Genomic DNA, 17,847 nt, shown 5'->3' with positions numbered 1-17,847 from the left:
GTACGTTTGTAAGCCTCCCGGTACACGGTCTGGGTTTGGCCTGGGGAGCCAGGGGTTTGATAGGGTTTATCGCCCCGCGGACATGGACAGAGGCATCACGCAGAGATGAAGTGTTTGAGACACGCGGGACGCCTGGCGGGAGAAGGGGTGCCCACACAGAACTGGGCGTGTGCTAGGAGGGTCCCCCTCGGGAAGGGATGGCGTCCGTCTTGCTTGGCCTTGTTTGGCCTGGGTTCTTCGTGCATTGTGGTGAAACAAACATTTCCACCCGTTCTCATTCATTTATTCAACACATACTCTTTGGGGACCATGGCACTGTGCTCTAGACGCTGTTCCGGGTCCACTGAGTGCTTTGAAGAGCGCCACTGGAGTTGGGGCCGAGAAAGGCAGGTGGCAGGATGCGGGGACGGGGACAGCACCTGGGGACCAGCCTGGGAGAGATAGCCTGGCAGCCACTGTTGACTCATGAGGCAGCGAGAATTGCTTCTTTGCAAGGAGGCTGGGCCAGTCCCCAGAAAGTCTGGGGTGACAGGTGGCTGTGTGCAGAGTGGTAAGAGGGGGACTGGCTGCAGCCTGTGACTCTCCCTTCCTCTTTCTGCCGCGGGACTGCACAGTCGGGGGGCCTGGGGAAGGTCCCGAGACCGAACCCCAAAGGCAGCGGACCGTTCTGTCCTTCTGGCTGTGGCTTCCCAATAGGAACGTGTGTGTGTGTGACTCTTCACGCCTGTTGTCACCGGGATCCCTGGGATGTCTGAGGTCTTCTGGTTTTGCTGCCACTGCTGCTTGTAACTGCACGAGGTAGCTGTGTTGTAAAGATGAGGCACCGAGGACTGTGGTGTTGATCCTGGCGAGGCAGTGATCTTTTTTTGTTTCCCTGGGGGAAAAAAAGAGGTTGGAGAAAGCAAGGTCACCATTCTTTGGAAATCACGTTTCTTTGTTTTGGGTGACTATTGCCAACGCTGAGCTCAGTGGTTATCGGTTGCACCTGCTCTGGAAGGTTGACCTACATATGTCATGGCTCTACGTTGAGGTGCAAGTCACCTACCATGAAATCCGTCCTCCGAAAGTGGATGATGGAGTGGTTTTTCATATATTCACAGAGTTGTGCAGTCCCCGCTATGGTCTAGTTCCAGAAGATTTTCAGAACTCCCCAAATAAACTCTGTACCAATGAGCAGCCACCCCCCCCCCCCCAGCCCTTGGCAACCACAAATCCTCTCTCTCTCTCTCTCTCTATCTCTCTCCAGAGTTGCCTATTCTGGACATTTCCTATAAATGGAAGCCTACAACTTGTGGCCTTCTGTGTCTTGCTTCTCACCCTTAGCGTCGCATTTTCACGGGTCACCCACGTGCTGGCGGGTCTCAGGGCTTCATTTCCTTTCTGTTGCCTAATGATATTCCTTTGGATGCATGCACCGCATTCTGTTTATCTGTTCCTCCTCGATGTGTTTACCTTCAATCAACTCCAAAGGTTTTTGTTGTTGTTGTTACTGTTTTTTTTTTTTTTTTTCAACGTTTATTTATTTTTGGGACAGAGAGAGACAGAGCATGAACGGGGGAGGGGCAGAGAGAGAGGGAGACACAGAATCGGAAACAGGCTCCAGGCTCTGAGCCATCAGCCCCAGAGCCCGACGCGGGGCTCAAACTCACGGACCGCGAGATCATGACCTGGCTGAAGTCGGACGCTTAACCGACTGCGCCACCCAGGCGCCCCATGTTGTTACTGTTTTTAAACAATGTTTGAGTTCTCGTATAGGAAGCTTCTTCCTTCGTGTATCTCGATGAAGTGTGTTCAGACTGTAACTTTGGAGGAAAAAGGCTCTATGTCCTTCTGGAGGATATAGAGGTGGATTTGTTCTTGAGGATCTCCTTAGCCACACCTGGGGCCACGTCTGGCCCAGGCCCCTCAGAGAATGGGGGTGGCAGCGGCCCAGGGAGCCACCTCAGCCTTTTCTGTTTCGGTCCCTCTTTTCCCACAGTGCCCAAGCGGCCGGGGCCCTCCCCACCGCAGGCGAGGCCGTGTCTGCCGCTTGGGTGAGTGCTTGGGTGTGTCGTCGGCTCTGGCCAGCTTGTGTTCCCAGGACGACCCGCTCCCACTCGTCCACGGCTGCCGGGTTCCCTCCCCGGGGGGCAAAGGGAGCTCACAAGCTGTCTGCTCCCAGCTTGCCTCCTGCTGCCCCTCTACCTATCAAACTTACATACATCCTGCAATGCCCAGCTCATCTGTCATTTCCTCCAGGAAGCCTCCAGAAACCCTCTTCCTCGGGGCTCCAGCAAGGCTCTGTTTACGTGTCTGATGAGGCCAGGGGTGTTTCTTACAGTGTTTAATGACAGAGAAGCGCAAATGCCAATAAATCAGAACGGATGGGGTCAGTGCCAGGCAGGTATTTACTCCTTGTTTGGTGGGTTGTGGAGATTTCCGGGGGTCCCAGAGGAGGGCAGGGGACACTGAAGTGTGGCCTCAGGCTGAGTTCCGTCTCGCTCGCGTGGACCGCTTGCATCAGAGCTGGCTCTGCGTCGCTCACTTTCCCGTTTTCACCTTCACATTTCCTGTGGCCTCTGGCATAGCCGGTGACGTGCCTGCTCATTGATGCTGGGGGGCGGGGGGTGGGGGCGGGGAGTCGACGCCCTGTGAATCTGCACAATTTGGTTCTTCCAAAGCCTAGATCACTCAGCCAAATGAAACTCTCCCCCTTCCCAAACCGAACCTAGCTGAACATGACCAGCTAGATATCACTGATGGCAAAGTGGGCAAAGAAGCATCCTCTCTCCCGTGAAAAACTGGCAAAGCAACAGGAAACCAGCCTAAAGGTGTTAATATGCCCCCAGCCTGTATGGCCGTGTGGCATCTGGTCTGTCCTGTCTCTCCCCTCAATGCACGTCTTTCCAGTAGTGTGCCCCATTTTGCCTGTCAGTCTCCACCACTTAGACAACTGTATTTTTCACTCTCCATCACCCTCACGTTTGCTCCCTCCAAAGTCTTGGGGAGAGAGGGGGGCTCACTGTGGGTGCACAACTTAAGGGGACCCAAAACGCAGCCATCAGGATCACAGTTCCTGCAGTGTGTTAAAAATAAAAATGAATGCAGTTCCACGTTGAACGAAATATCCAAGTTGTAAATAGAGACAGCATCACAGAGATCCTTGTGAGGTCTCCTGCCATCATCACCTGCAGTGGGAATGCTCGTTCCGGGCCCTGGGGACCCTCCAGGCGTGCACGGAGAGGCCCTGCAGGTGCTCTTTCCAAGGCCACACCCAGGAAAAGGGCCACCCTGGCTCCATTTCTCCCCAGCCTGCCCAGAACGTGTGATGCAGTAGGCCGTGTACCTCCCTTTCTGGCACCCATCTCTGTTTATGGGTTGTTAGATCAATAGTCACAATTACTAGAAGTGAGCCGTGGCTCTGTTTTTTCCCCTATCTGTGTCTATCTCTTCCTGTTTTCTAAGGGCCGCCACTGTGACATTAAGTGATATATAGAAAATAGTGTACTTCCTATTTCTGAGCCAGCCTGGGTTTCATCTCTGCTTGAGTCTCCTCCATGCTGCTCAAAATGGTACTTTTTCTCAGTTAAACACAGAGTTGATTCAAAGGCCAAGCAATGGGGGAGCCATCCTCTTTTGCTTTATTTTCTAAGACATAGGGAGCATCTCTCTCTCCCTCTGTCCTTCGAGATGCTGCCTGCAGGGTGGGGACCGGTGGAAGATGTCTCAGACACCTTCTCAGCAAAGAGTCACAAACTCCCTACACGCAGTGGGAGGAAGGCGCGTGAACCCCTGGCTTCTTGGGGTGGCCAGCGCACGCGTCTTTTCTGGAACCATGGGTGTCTTCTCGGTTTCCGGCTAGGTCACTCGTGTTTGAATCGGAGCATCGTTGGCCAAAGATCGTCACTCTTCGTAAAGGTATGTGACATGCCCTATGGGATAAGCATATAGAAAATGGAAGCTTAAAAAAAAAAACAACCAAAAAAAACCAAACCTTTTTTTTTTTTTTTTTTTTTTACCCTGTGTTCTTAATGATGTCTTTATCTTCAAGCACGCAGTTGAGAAGAAATACTACATAAAACTGGGTCTGACCCGGTTCAGTAATTCTCTTGTGCGCCTAACAGCACTGTTGCTATTTGTCAAAATATTTACTGCAGTTCATAATGGCTGTCAGAAACCAGGTCCACAGTCCATGTTCGATTAAACAAAAAAGGCAGACTAAACCTGTAAGGCAATTTGTGGCTTTGTAAGCAGTTTTTCCCCATTGCTAGATCTAATTAAAATGACGGTGTGAATGGTTTAGAAATATTAGTTACGTGAGCCCAAGAGTTTGAAAGACTGAGTGTACAGGACGCTATAAATATTTAGGTATTTGATACAGATCCTATTTATAGTGAGTCTACCGATCACCCAAGGGTAGCATTTTTCAGTGAGATTTACAAGGGACCATGGACCCTGGTCCACGTATTTAGACACATACTTGGCTTCCCAGTGTCCAAAATAGCTGAGAGCTGGAGGGTCTGTCAGATAAGGCATGGGACCGTGCTCTGAGAGGTAACGTGCTTCTCTGTTCCCGTAGCAAATCTTTCTGTAAGAATGAAACCAGAGATGTTATCGGCCAGAATGCAGCGAGGGGCAGGATGCAAGCTAGAAAAACGATAGTGTCGGCTGGCTGGGAAAAGCAGAATAAACGTCAGGGCTGGTTTAAAATAACGTGCCTAATTCTCCTGCCCCAGAGATACGAGCAGGCATTTAGGGTCTCGAGGCTGATGTTAATTAGAGCGGGTGTTTGGTTCTGCAGCGGTCTTGGGGGCTGGGGGGAGATTCTGAGAAGCCGAGGAGTGAAGGTGTGCTTCCCCCATTGTACTTCTGCTGGGAAGTCAGGGGAGGGGCACAGTCCCGGAGGGGGAGGTCCGTGTGAGCAGGGTCACCCAGAAGAGCCTAAATGATCACTGCCTGGTGGCCACTCCAAGAGCCGACTAGGTACCGGGCAGGGACCCTTCTTCTGGTAGAGGTCATACACATGGACGCAGAGAACCAAGCTTGCGGAAGGGGGATGGGAGGTCTGTTTGATTAAGGGGGGGGGGGGGAGCCTAACAGGCGGAGCACCTGCCGTGCACACACACATCACATCTACCGTGTTGTCCGATTTTCTGAAAAAGCGGACACGAGCCACACTTCCGAGATCAGGAACGCTCGGCTTGGAGAGGGTGGGTGGCTTATCAAAGTCACGGAGTTTGTGGGTCGCGGCCGCCTCAAAGGCACGCGCTGTGTCTGGACTCCGGGCATTCCGGCGCTCACGCCGCCCCTCTGGACGTGGTGCCACGGCCGCGGCCGAGCTGCCCTGGGACGGCCGCATTCGGGGATTTCCGCAGAGCCCGCTTGGGGCGTCCGGAGGAAGCCTTGTCTCCGCTCTGGCTTGCAACCGAGGGAGGGGCTTTTGCAGACCTTCACTGCTCCAGCTGTAGTTTCGGGAGGACCACTTTGTGTTCAAAGCCACAGCGGAGCCTTTCCATCTCTGGTAGCGATGTACGATGTCCTTTGAATAGAAGGGCACGTAAAGAAAAGAGGTCGATACAAAGAAGCCCGCGTCAAGGAAGGCGCTGTGCGTTGAGTCCGTTTCTGCCAGGGGAGCCCTGTGGCGCTCCAAGCTGGGGACACGGTTTTAGGGAAACTACAGGTGCTGCGTTAAATACACTGACTCCCACACTGGAAAGGTGGTTCCTCTTTCAGTTCTCTTTTTATTTACTTACTTACTATTTCTTATTTTAATAAATTAGTCTTTGTTTTGAGGTCATTGTAGATTCTCATGCGGTTGTAAGAAATGATCCAGAAAGATCTCACATACCTTTACCCACTTTCCCCTGATGGCAACATCTTGTAAATCACAGGTACCCCTTGTGGTCATGCTCATTTTTCTCCTGCCTTCCTCCTCTTCACTCCCCGGAACCATCAGCCTGGACTCCAGTTGTATAATTTATCAATTCAAGTGTGTTACCTGAGGGTGTTGTAGGTAAGCCAGTCTGACAATAAATTATATTAAAAAAAAGGGGGGGATCACATGAATAGAGTCGCACGGTGCGTAGCCTTTAGGGATTGACTTTTTTCGCTCTGCGTAATTCTCTGCAGGGTTGTTCCAGTTGTTCTGTGTATCCATAGCTTGTCCCTTCTTAGCCTGCGATATGGATGCACCATAGTTGGTTTCAAGTCATCTGTTGAAGGGTATCTGGGCCGCTTCCCGTCGTTTTGCTCTTACAAAGAGAGCTGCTGTGAACACTCATGTACAGGCTTTTGTGTGGACATAACTTTTCATTTCTCTGGGATAAATGCCCAGGAGGTGTGGACTGAATGGTAGTTGCATGTTTAAATTTGTTTTTGTTTTTGTCTTTTTTTGAAACTGCCAAACTCTTTTCCAGAATGGCTGTGCTACTCCTTGTTCACACGGCCACTGTATCCAATAACTTCCACATCCTCGCCGACGTCGGATGTTGTCAGTACTTTTTGCCATCCCGATAGATGTGCAGTGATATGTCACTGTGTCACTGTGGTTTTAATTTGCGTTTCTCTGGTGGCTAAAGCTAATAATGTTGGATGTTTTTTCATGAGCTTGTGGGTGTGTAGGTACTGTTTTCACTGTCTTATCAGGAGGGACTTTCACAGAGCAAATAGTTTTCATTTCGATGAGACCTGTTGATCAGTTTCCCTCCTACGGCTTGTGCCCTTGGTGCCGGGTCTGAAAACTCTTTCCTCTGCCCTCAATCCTGAAGATTTTCTCCCCTGTTTTTTCCTAGAGCCCGATGGTTTTACATTTTACATTCAGGTCTGTTTCCCATTTTGAGTTAATATTTGCTGAAGCAAGGTATGAGGTCTAGGCTGACCTGTATTTTTTGTGCCCTGTGGGTGTCAGTTGCCCCAGTGTCATTTGCTGAAAAGGTTACACACTCCTCACTAAATTGCCTTTGAACCTTTGTTCAGAATCAGTTGGGCATATACGTGTGGTTCTGTTTCTGTTTTGTTTCTTTTTTTTTTTTTTTTTTTTTTAAGAAAATTCTGTTCTGTTGATCTGTGTGTCTGTTCCTCAGCTAATACGACACAGTCTTGATTACCGTGCTGTGCAATAGGTTTTCCAAGTCAGGTAGACTGATTTGATTCTTTCTATTTTATTATCCTTTTCCAAATACTGAGTTATTCCAGTTCTTTTACCCTTCAGTGTAAATTTTTGCATAATCTATGCCCACACGAAGTTTTACTGGGATTTTGATAGGAACGGAGTTCAGCCTACGTAGTAGTCTGGAGAGAACGGACGTTCTTTACTAAGGTCAGTTTTCCGGTCCATGGACACAGTGTCTCTTTCTGTTTACGCTTTCTCACACTGAGTTCTTCATCAGTGTTTTACACTTTTCAGCATCTAGGGCCTGTACGAGCTTCATTAGATTAATACCTAAGTATTTCCTTTTTCTTTGAGTGTTTGTAAATGGCACTGTGTTCTAAGCTTTGGTTTCCAGTTGTTCATTGCTAGTAATAAAACTGGAACTGACTTTTGTATGTTGAACTTGTATCATGTGACTTTGATGAACGTATTTATTCTAGGAATTTTTTTTGTAGATTTCTTGGGGTTCTCTACATAGACAATCATGTCATCTGCAAAAAAGGACAGTTTTATTCTTCTTTTCTACCCGTATGTCTTTCATTTCCTTTCTTGCTTTATCGCACTGTCTGGAACTTCCAGAACTATGTTGAATAAGAGTGCGAAGGGAGACGTCTTTCTCTTGTTCTTGATCTTCAGGAGGAAGTATTTCTTTTTTTTTTTTTTTTTTTTTTTTTTTTTACCAGTAAGTGTAATATTGGCTGTAGATGTTTTGTAGATACTTTTCATCAAGTTGAGAAACGTGCCCCCTGTTTCTGTTTTCTGAGAGATTTTATCACAAGTAGGTTTTGACTTTTGTCAAAAGCTTCTCCTGTAGCACTTGATACAGTCGTGTGATTTTTCTCCTTTATGCCGTTAATGCGGTGGATCACCCTGATCCATCGCTGGGCAACCCTTGGCCATGATATATGATTCTTCTCACATCGTAAATCTGTTTGCTAATATTTTTCTCCATCTGCATTCGTGAGAGATTTTGCACTGTAGTTTTCTTTTTTGTACCATCTTTGGTCTTGGTGTCCGGATGATGGCCAGATTCATGCAATTAATTAGGAAGTGTTCTCCCCTTTTCTGTTTTCTGGAAGAGGTTGTATAGAATTCGTGTTAATTCTTTTTTTAAACATTATGTAGAATTCTTCAGTGAAACCATCGGGGCCTGGAGACTTCTTTCCTTGGAGTTTTAAAATTACAAATTCAGGCTGCTTAATAGAGGGCTCAACAAATGAGCTGTTTCATAATTGGCGAGTTGTGGTAGTTTGTGCTTTTTGAGGAATTTGTCCATTGTATCTAGGTTATCATGTTCGTATGACTATCACATTTATTCACAGAATTCCCCTTTCTCCATGTGATACCCACCGGGTCTGTAGTCATATCCCTGCTAGTCTCCTGATACTGGTAATTCGTGCCTTCTCTTATTTTTCCTTTTTCAGTCTTTGTAGAGATTCTTTAAAAAAAATTTTTTTTAAATGTTTATTTTTGAGAGAGAGAGAGAGAGCGTGCGCGAGCTGGGGAGGGGCAGAGAGAAGGAGACACAGAATCTGAAGCAGCCTCCAGGCTCTGAGCTGTCAGCACAGAGCCCGACGTGGGGCTTAAACTCACAAACTGTGCGGTCGTGACCTGAGCCAGAGTTGGACGCTCAGCCGACCGAGCCCCCCAGGCGCCCCAGGCTTTGTAGAGATTCTAAAGATCAATTTTATTGATCTGCTGAAAGCATAAGCATTTCCATTCATTCCTTTTATTATTTTTCTCTTCCAACTTTATTTATTTCTTCAATTTTCCTTATCATTTCCTTCCTTCTGCCTTCTTTGGGTTTGTTATGCTTTTCTTTCACTAGCTTTTTGAAGTAGGAGTTTAAATTATTGCTTTGTGGTGCTCTCTCTTTTCTAACATAAGCCTTTAGTGCTCAACATTTCCCCCTCAGCACTGTGTTAGCTGCATCCCACACATTCTGAGATGGCGTATTTTCACTGCCATTCATTCGGTGTTTGTTGTTGTTGATGTTACCCTTGACACTTCCTCTTGGAACACGTGGGTTACTTTGTGGTATGCTGATTCGTTCCAAGCGTTCGGAGATTTTCCTGTTATCTTTCTGTTGTTGACTTCCAATTTGACTTTATTCTGAGCAGAGAACACACGCTGTATCATTTCAGTTGTTTCAATTTGCTAAGGTTTGTGTTACGGCCTGGGAGAGGACCTCTCTAGGAGCAGCATTCTGGGTCCCATCAGGAAGTAGAAATCACACAGTGGGTTAAACAAGAGAAGGTTAAGATGAGTACTAATAACTGTAGAGAGTGGCTGTAAGATGTAAGGAAACTTTATGGGGTACTTTAGGGTTGAGAGGAAGGACGGACTTGGAAGAGGTTCCTGCCTCATTGGAGAGGCTATAGCTTGGCTCTCGAGCAGCGGAGACGCTGGCTGGCTTAGCCAGACCGGAGCTCGCCTGGAGTTGCTGGGTGAACAGTGGACCACATTCTAGAGCGTAGGCGGTAAGCGGGTGACGGACAACAGGAGACACGGGTGTACGTTGGGAATCTGAGCACCAGGGGGAACGGAGACCTTTGGAGCTGATGGTCTGCATGGGTGGGAGGCGGAGTGGTTCTCTGTGGGCGCCCCAACCAGAGGTGCGCTGTGCACAGGATGCAGCAGGGGCTCAGCGGCCACGCGACTCTCTGGCCATCGGCAGGCTGGGAAGAAGCTTTGGTTTTCATGGGTGGGGCCGTAGACAGCTTAGCACCGGCCCGAGGCTGCAAGATTGCAGAGGGAGTAGCATCTGGGGACTTTGGCAGGGGGCAGGCTCTAGCAGATGTCCTCACACCCACACCACTGACCTTCTCCTTGGCCCCCGCTGAAAATTGCAGGAAGCCTCTCCTTCCTGCAGTCACCCTTAACATTGTGCCTACCTTAAAAACTTAAAGGAATTGCGTTGTTTATCGTACAGCATTTGTTGGAGGTGCATTGAGAGCTGAGATGCAATAAATTCATAACTGACATGGTCTATCCCTATGGCCCCTCAGCTTCCATATGCATATTGGGACTTCCTTGAAACTATGAAAAGGCACTGTATTTTCTGCCTAACGAGATACATCTTTCCTCCTTACAAGTGAAGAAATTTTAACTCTTTTTCAAAATGAGAACAGCCAGTCATTTAATCCGTCATGGGCTATAGTAATTACTCCTCAAACTCAGTCAAGGGCTTCCTGTATATTCTCTAAGACTAAGTTGTAAACTTAACCTTCAATAACTCATGTATAAAACCTAAAAATACGAGGAAGGAGAAAGAAGTGGACAGCGATTAGTATATGTGAACAAACTCAACCATACAGCACACGTGGAGATCACATGCAAAGCTCTTCCGGTCCTCATTTCTGCATTTGGCCGTGAGATTGTAGTCCCCGTCTGTGGCTTTCTCGAGCTGTCTGGTCGTGGGTTTCCTTGCCCTCAGGGCAGGACCTCAGCTAGCTCTGGGTCCTTTACCTTAGGTGTATCTAGTAGTCCCTAACAAGTTCCAGTATTTACTTTTTCCTCAAACTACAGCCACTCGAGTGTGTGGTGTGTGGCCAAGGGTCCCTCTGGGGAAGGCTAGGAGGGAAGTCGACAGCGTGTCTGGCTGGCCATAGGACCTGACGCCCGTGTCATTCAGGGGCCTCTGGTCTGTGAACTACTGAATTGGGTCTGAAAACTGGATGAAGGGCTCTAATTCTCCATTTGGTGACTCAAGTCCGGTTGTTTGCACCACACTTAGCGTGTTTCTCGCTGCGTGGGTCAGGCAGTGTCCTAGCAGGCTGATGACCTTTTCCACTCCCAGGGAGTCAGTCTCAGTCAGCTCTGGCTAAAGGTCTCTGCGACCCAGAGCATTCTGGCTACTGGTAGGTCCCTACTGCCATGTGGTTGACATGCCCACTTTGCCTTTGATACTTAAGTGCTGCCACTTAGCCTCTGCTATACCAGGATTCAAACATCACAGTGAAACCAGGGAGCCCATCTCAAGGGTGGCATCCCACCCAGTCATACTTGGCCTGAAAAAAGAGCAGCCACGGAGGTTTTCAGGGGTGCAAGTGGCCCCTCACTAAGGTGTTTCTCAATGACCTTAGACTCTATTCCCACCTGTATGTTCCCCCTGTTTCTGCCAGGGTGTATGCCCACTTTGCCTTTGATACTTAAGTGCTGCCACTTAGCCTCTGCTATACCAGGATTCAAACATCACAGTGAAACCAGGGAGCCCATCTCAAGGGTGGCATCCCACCCAGTCATACTTGGCCTGAAAAAAGAGCAGCCACGGAGGTTTTCAGGGGTGCAAGTGGCCCCTCACTAAGGTGTTTCTCAATGACCTTAGACTCTATTCCCACCTGTATGTTCCCCCTGTTTCTGCCAGGGTGTATGCCCACTTTGCCTTTGATACTTAAGTGCTGCCACTTAGCCTCTGCTATACCAGGATTCAAACATCACAGTGAAACCAGGGAGCCCATCTCAAGGGTGGCATCCCACCCAGTCATACTTGGCCTGAAAAAAGAGCAGCCACGGAGGTTTTCAGGGGTGCAAGTGGCCCCTCACTAAGGTGTTTCTCAATGACCTTAGACTCTATTCCCACCTGTATGTTCCCCCTGTTTCTGCCAGGGTGTATGCCCACTTTGCCTTTGATACTTAAGTGCTGCCACTTAGCCTCTGCTATACCAGGATTCAAACATCACAGTGAAACCAGGGAGCCCATCTCAAGGGTGGCATCCCACCCAGTCATACTTGGCCTGAAAAAAGAGCAGCCACGGAGGTTTTCAGGGGTGCAAGTGGCCCCTCACTAAGGTGTTTCTCAATGACCTTAGACTCTATTCCCACCTGTATGTTCCCCCTGTTTCTGCCAGGGTGTATTAGCAAAGGCCTCCAGCTCTTTTGGTGGATAAGCTGTTCCTTCCTGGGTCATAGTGTATACCCATTGCCCGGGTCGTGCAGAGACTTGATTCTAGTTAGGGGTCTCCTGGCAACAGGGTGGTTGGGTGCGTTTGGAGAAGAAGGAGGAATCCCTTTCAAGGTACCTGTCCCAAATGAGGGCATCACAGTGTTTTTAAGCTGTCAGAGACGGGTCTTCTTGGACACTGGAGGGGAATCTGTTGCTGCCGGTAAGAAAGGCTCAGAATGACCTGCGTGTCAACATTGGCAGTTTCGTGATGCCCTTCTGTGTTTCAGGATCTCATTCTCCCCCCACCCCCATTAATGCCCTGATTTTCACAGGCGAAACCTGGCAAGACTGTGAATTCAACTGCCATTTTAACTCAGCAACTCACACCGTGACATTTTGTGTTTGGTTTTCAGCAATGTCAGTCCTGTGGCTACAAGAAATGAGAGATTCGTTCAGGGCTGTCATGGAAGCTGTCTGATTCTCAGACCGTGACTCGAGGTGGGAGTTAACAGACCTGAGTTTGTCACTTTCTTTCTGTAAGCACTCAAGGGCACTCAGAAAAACTCATCCCGCGCCACAGCCCGGGTAGTCCCCATTACTGCCACGCGGCAAGAGCGGAAGCAACTTGGGCTCCCGAGGCACGTGCTCCAGTGGTACTTCGTCACAACCAACCACAGAGGACGGCTTGATTGATTGCGATGCTGTTGTATGTCATGGGTTACAAGCAGCACATTCCTCATTGGCAGGGAGCTCAGCATTACACTCAAGTCCAGGAACATGACCGGACCCATCCCTAGATCCCATCTTTAGGGATCTCTCTTCCGGGGCCACTCCTAGAATTCTGTAGTAGTCTGTATCTAATCGGGAAGTAGAAAACCTAGTAGGTCACACTGTGGAAGTTTAACATCAGAATGATTCACTGTAGCGAAAGGGCAGCTAGAAGATATAAGGAAACTCTCTGCAGTACCCTAGGGTTGAGAGAGAATAGTACCCAAGAGAAGGCATACGTGGAAGGGCTTGGGACCTCATTGGAGGAGCTGTGGTTTTACCACTGAACAGCAGAGAAGTTGGTTGGTTTAGCCAGACTGGAGCTTGTCCAGAGTAGATAATACCCTGGAGGGCAGGCAGGAAGCAGGAGATGTGGGGGTGCACTGGGAGCTTGGACACCATCGGAGCCAGAGGTCTTCAGAGCTCCTGGGCCGTGTGGTGGGAAGGAGGGCTTGCTGAGGGAGCAGGAACTTTGAACGCCCAGGCTCAGATGGGCTGTACTCTTACTGCCAGGGCCCTAGTTCCCGTCAAGAAGGCTGCAGACACCTCATTTCCAATCTGAGGCTGTGTGGTTGCAGGGAGACCACAATTGTGGCCCATGGTTCAGGCAGACTCTGTTGGATATCCCCATATTGATTATACGATTGCTCTCTGATTATACGATTACGAGTAGACCTGTAACTCATCACGGCCCATGGGTGTCACTATTTCGCCATTTGGAACGAAGTGTAGAAGCTTTACCTTCCTCCCTTCCCCCTACCTACGTACATCTAGAACCGTATCAGACAGTTTTATTTTTGTCTTAACCATCCACCATCATTTAAAAAGTTCTGAAGGAACTACTGTATTTGTCTATATTTTTACTCTTTCTGTTCATGTTTTTCCTTCTCGATGCTCCTGGTTTTCCTTCTTTCGTTGTTTCCTTTCTGTTTAGAGAATGTCCTTTAACTCTTCCTTTAGGGTGGGTCTGGGGTGACATTATCTTTGTTTTCTTTTATTTGAAGATTGTCCCTTCATTGAAGAAGGATTTTTTTTTTTTTCTGGATATAGAATTTGGGTTGACATTCTTTCATTTTAGCCCTTTTGGAATGTACCATTTCCTTTTGTCCTCCCAAGTTTCTGATGAGAACTTTGCTGTCATTAGAGGGGTTTTTCCCCTAAGGTGTGACTTTTTTCTCATTGCTTTCAAGATCCTTTTTTCTTTTGTCTTTAGAATTCAGAAGTTTGACTTTGATGTATTTTGGTTAGGATTTCTTTGGTTTTGTCCTATTTGGGATTCACTAGTTCCCCAAATCTGTAGGTTTTTGGGTCTTTTGCCAAATTGAAGTTTGCAGCCATTATTTAAATGCTGTGTGAGCCCACTCCCCTACCAGGACTCTCATGACATGAATGTTATATGTTTCATTAGTCCCCCAGATTCCTGAGGCTCTGTTCATTTTTTCAGCCTTTTTTTCGTCTGTAGTAGACTGGGAATCTGTATTATTTTATCTTCAAATTCATTCATTCTTTTTGTGTCTCTTCCATTCTGCTGTTGAGCCCATCCACAGAGGTTTTTTTTTTTTTATTATTTTATTTTATTTATTTTACATTTAAAAAATGTGTACTTCAATAAGGACATTAACAATCAGGTAAGCTTGTGGAAAAACTGACCAACATACATATATTAGGAGATACAAGTGTCCACCTAAATTTTCTATTTCATTTTTTTTTATAGAACATTTCTTCAAGTTGTTTAATGTATAATTTCTCATGTGCCATTTTAGAAGTCCTTCATTGTAAAGACTATTCTTTTGAACGATGACAAATAGCAGCCACACTGTCAGTGATTATTCTGGACCTCTGCGTTGGGTAAATTCAATTTCTTCTTGAGACACAAGCTTCCTTCTGTATTTCTGAGGTAACGTTTTTATTATTTCTGCGGTGTCTGGTGGACCCTGATGCCTCAGCAAATCTGGTGATTTCCTTCCCTTCGAATGCTATGATGAAAGTGAAGAAGACCGAGATGGTAGTCCTGCTGATCCCCAAACTTCTGACACATTGGGTTGAGGATTGTCTCTTCTGTCAGGAGACACTCCTTATTCATGGAGTATGTGGCTTGACTGACTGAACCACCCTGCTGGCAGACGCCATCTTGCTTGCCGTCATGACCCTGAGATGGGGCAGCTTCCGGGGTGCTTGCTAGCCGCAGAGGTCTTTTATTTTTTATTTTAAATTCAAGTTAGTTAACATACAGCGTGGTCTTGGCTTCAGGAGTAGAACCCAGTGATTCGTCTCTTACATATGACACCCAGTGCTCATCCCCGAAAGTGCCCTCCTTAATGCCCATCACCCAGTTAACCCATCCCCCCCCCCCCACCTTCCCTCCAGCAACCTTCAGTTTATTCTCTGTATTTGAGAGTCTCTTATGGGTTTCCACCCTCTCTGTTTTTGTCTTATTTTTCCTTTCCCTCTCCTATGTTCATCTGTTGTATTTCTCAAATTCCACCTATGAGTGAAATCCTATATCTGACTTATTTCGCTTAGCATAATACCTCCTAGTTGCATCTGTGTTGTGACAAATGCGAGATTTCATTCTTTTTCGTCTCCAAGTAGTATTCCATTGTGTGTGTGTGTGTGTGTGTGTGTGTGTGTGTGTGACATCACATCTTCTTTATCCATTCATTAGTTGATGGACATTTGGGCTCTTTCCATAATTAGACTATTATTGATGCTGCCGCTATAGACATTGGTGTGCATGTGCCCCTTCGAATCAGCACTTTTGTATCCTTTGGATAAATATCTAGTAGTGCAATTGCTGGATATAAGATCGTTCTATTTATAATTTTTTGAGGAACCTTCATCCTATTTTCCAGAGTGGCTGCACCAGTTTGCAGTCCCATCAACAGCGCAAAAGGGTTCTCCTTTCTCTGCATCCTCACCAACATCTGTTGTTCCTGAGTTGTTAAGTTTAGCCATTCTGGCAGGTGTGAGGTGGTATCTCATCGTAGTTTTGATTTGTATTTCTCTGATGATGAATGATATTGAGCCTCTTTTCATGTGCCCATCGGCCATCTGGATGTCTTCTTTGGAAAACTGTCTATTCATGTCTTCTGCCCATTTCTGCACTGGATTATTTATTTTTGGGTGTTCGGTTTGGTAAGTTATTTATAAATTTTTGATGCTAACCCTTTATCCAGTATGCCATTTGCAAATATCTTCTCCCATTCCGTTGGTTGCCTTTTAGTTTTATTGATTGTTTCCTTTGCTGGGCAGAAGCTTCTTACCTTGATGGGACGCCAGTAGGTCATTTTCACTTTTATTTCCCTTGCCTCTGGAGACACGTCAGGTAAGAAGTTGCTGTGGCCAAGGTCAAAGAGGTTGGTGCCTGTTTTCTCCTGTAGGATTTTGATGGTTTTCTGTCTCACATTTAGGTCTTTCATGCATTTTGAATTTATTTTTGTGCAGGTTGTAAGAAAGTGGTCTAGTTTCATTCTTCTGCATGTTGCTGTCCAATTCTCCCAGCACCATTTGTTGAAGAGACTGTCTTTTTTCCATAGGATACCCTTTCCTGCTTTGTCAAAGATTAGTTGGCCATACATTTGTGGGTCCATTTCTGGGTTCTTTATTCCATTGATCTATGTGTCTGTTTTTGAGCCTGTGCCATACTGTCTTGATGATTACAGCTTTGTAATACAGCTTAAAGTCTGGAATTGTGATGCCTCCAGCTTGGGTTTTCCTTTCAACATTACTTTGGCTATTCCGGGTCTTTTTTGGTTCCATACAAATTTTAGGATTGCTTGTTCTAGCTCTGTGGAGAGTGCTGGTGTTGTTATTATTATTATTTTTTTAAGCTTAATGTCCCTGGTGTTATTTTGATAGGGATTGCATTGAATGTGTAGATTTATTTGGATAGTATTGACACTTTAATGCCATCCACAGCATTTAAAAAATTTTTGTTATAGCATTTTTCAGTTCTAAAATTTCCGTTTGGTTGTTTTTTTCCTGAAACTTTCTACTTTCTAAAATTTGTTTCAAGCATATTCGTAAGTGTTCATTGAGACATTTTGATGATGGCTGCTCTAAAATCTTTGTCAGATAATTCCAACGTTTCTTGCATCTTGGTGTTGACATCTGTGGACTTTTTCTTAAATTTTTTTTTTTCAACGTTTATTTATTTTTGGGACAGAGAGAGATAGAGCATGAACGGGGGAGGGTCAGAGAGAGGGAGACACAGAATCGGAAGCAGGCTCCAGGCTCTGAGCTGCCAGCACAGAGCCTGACGCGGGGCTCGAACTCACGGACCGCGAGATCGTGACCTGGCTGAAGTCGGACGCCCAACCGACTGCGCCACCCAGGCGCCCCTGTGGACTTTTTCTTGATATGGCAAATGAGTTTTGATTGAAACTTGGACATCTTGGGTGCTATGTTATGAGAGCCTGGATTGATCAAGCCTCCTGTTTGACCTTGCTCAGCAGGGGAAGTGGGTGGGTAGAGGCTTGACCCCCCAGGGGGGAGCTTCTCATTGCTCCTTGGGGAGGGGGTGGCTCCCCACCAGGCCACCCTGGGTAACTCCCCTGGAGAGAGTGATGCCTGGGGGAGCTACAATGCCCGTTCCTGCTCCCCACGTGCCTTCCACTGCTCCCGGGGGCAAGGGTGGCCTTGTTGCTGTCAGGCAGCAGCGAATGTCCTGACTGTCCCCCCCAGGCCTCCTCAGACACCGCCTGGCAAGGAGGGGAAGTAACTAAAGTAGGTCACCTCCACATACTGGAGTACTACTCAGCAGCAACGAGGGTGAACTAATGAAACATGCAGCACCACGAACGGATATCAGGGGCGTCGTGGAAGGTTAGAAAAGTTACACGGTCTGTAAGTCCATTTATGTGACATCTGGAAAAGGCAGAACAGTAGGGGCGGAACTGGGTCTGTGGTTGCCAGACTGGGGGAGGTGAAGGGGCTGATCAAAAGAGGTGTGGGGTACCTGGGAGGTGGAGGTTTTCTGTACCCCAGTTTGGTTGGTGGCTATGCAGCTGTGTCTGCTTATCCAGATTCACAGAGCCATACGCTAGAAAGGTGAACCATACTGTAT

The 17,847-nt window shown here is 47.2% G+C and overlaps 1 protein-coding gene, 1 long non-coding RNA gene and 1 pseudogene across 5 annotated transcripts in view; 1 reads left to right on the top strand and 2 right to left on the bottom strand.

Moving 5' to 3' along the window:
• Positions 1-17,847, top strand: part of ZNF831 (zinc finger protein 831) — a 111,826-nt gene that overhangs the window by 12,011 nt on the left and 81,968 nt on the right. Inside the window, exon 1 of one of the 4 annotated variants that reach the window (XM_045444081.1) lies at positions 3,480-3,897. The exons of 2 other annotated variants lie outside the window; for them this stretch is intronic. The gene's annotated coding sequence lies outside the window, so the exon portion shown is untranslated. Of the gene's footprint in view, positions 1-3,479; positions 3,898-17,847 lie in introns of those variants that run through there. One more of the 4 variants, XM_045444078.1, reaches the window with a different exon arrangement.
• On the bottom strand, positions 3,598-5,015 carry LOC123579925. Its single transcript, XR_006703014.1, has 2 exons — positions 4,460-5,015; positions 3,598-3,911 (listed from the first exon to the last, which is right to left on the bottom strand). It is a non-coding gene; the product is annotated as an uncharacterized LOC123579925 (long non-coding RNA).
• Positions 14,337-14,951, bottom strand: LOC123579924 (annotated as a pseudogene).

This window comes from Leopardus geoffroyi, chromosome A3 (assembly GCF_018350155.1).
Source record: "Leopardus geoffroyi isolate Oge1 chromosome A3, O.geoffroyi_Oge1_pat1.0, whole genome shotgun sequence".
In the NCBI taxonomy this organism is placed as follows: domain Eukaryota; kingdom Metazoa; phylum Chordata; class Mammalia; order Carnivora; family Felidae; genus Leopardus; species Leopardus geoffroyi.
Note: the sequence above shows the minus strand (reverse complement) of the source record. Positions and strands in the feature narration are given on the sequence as shown.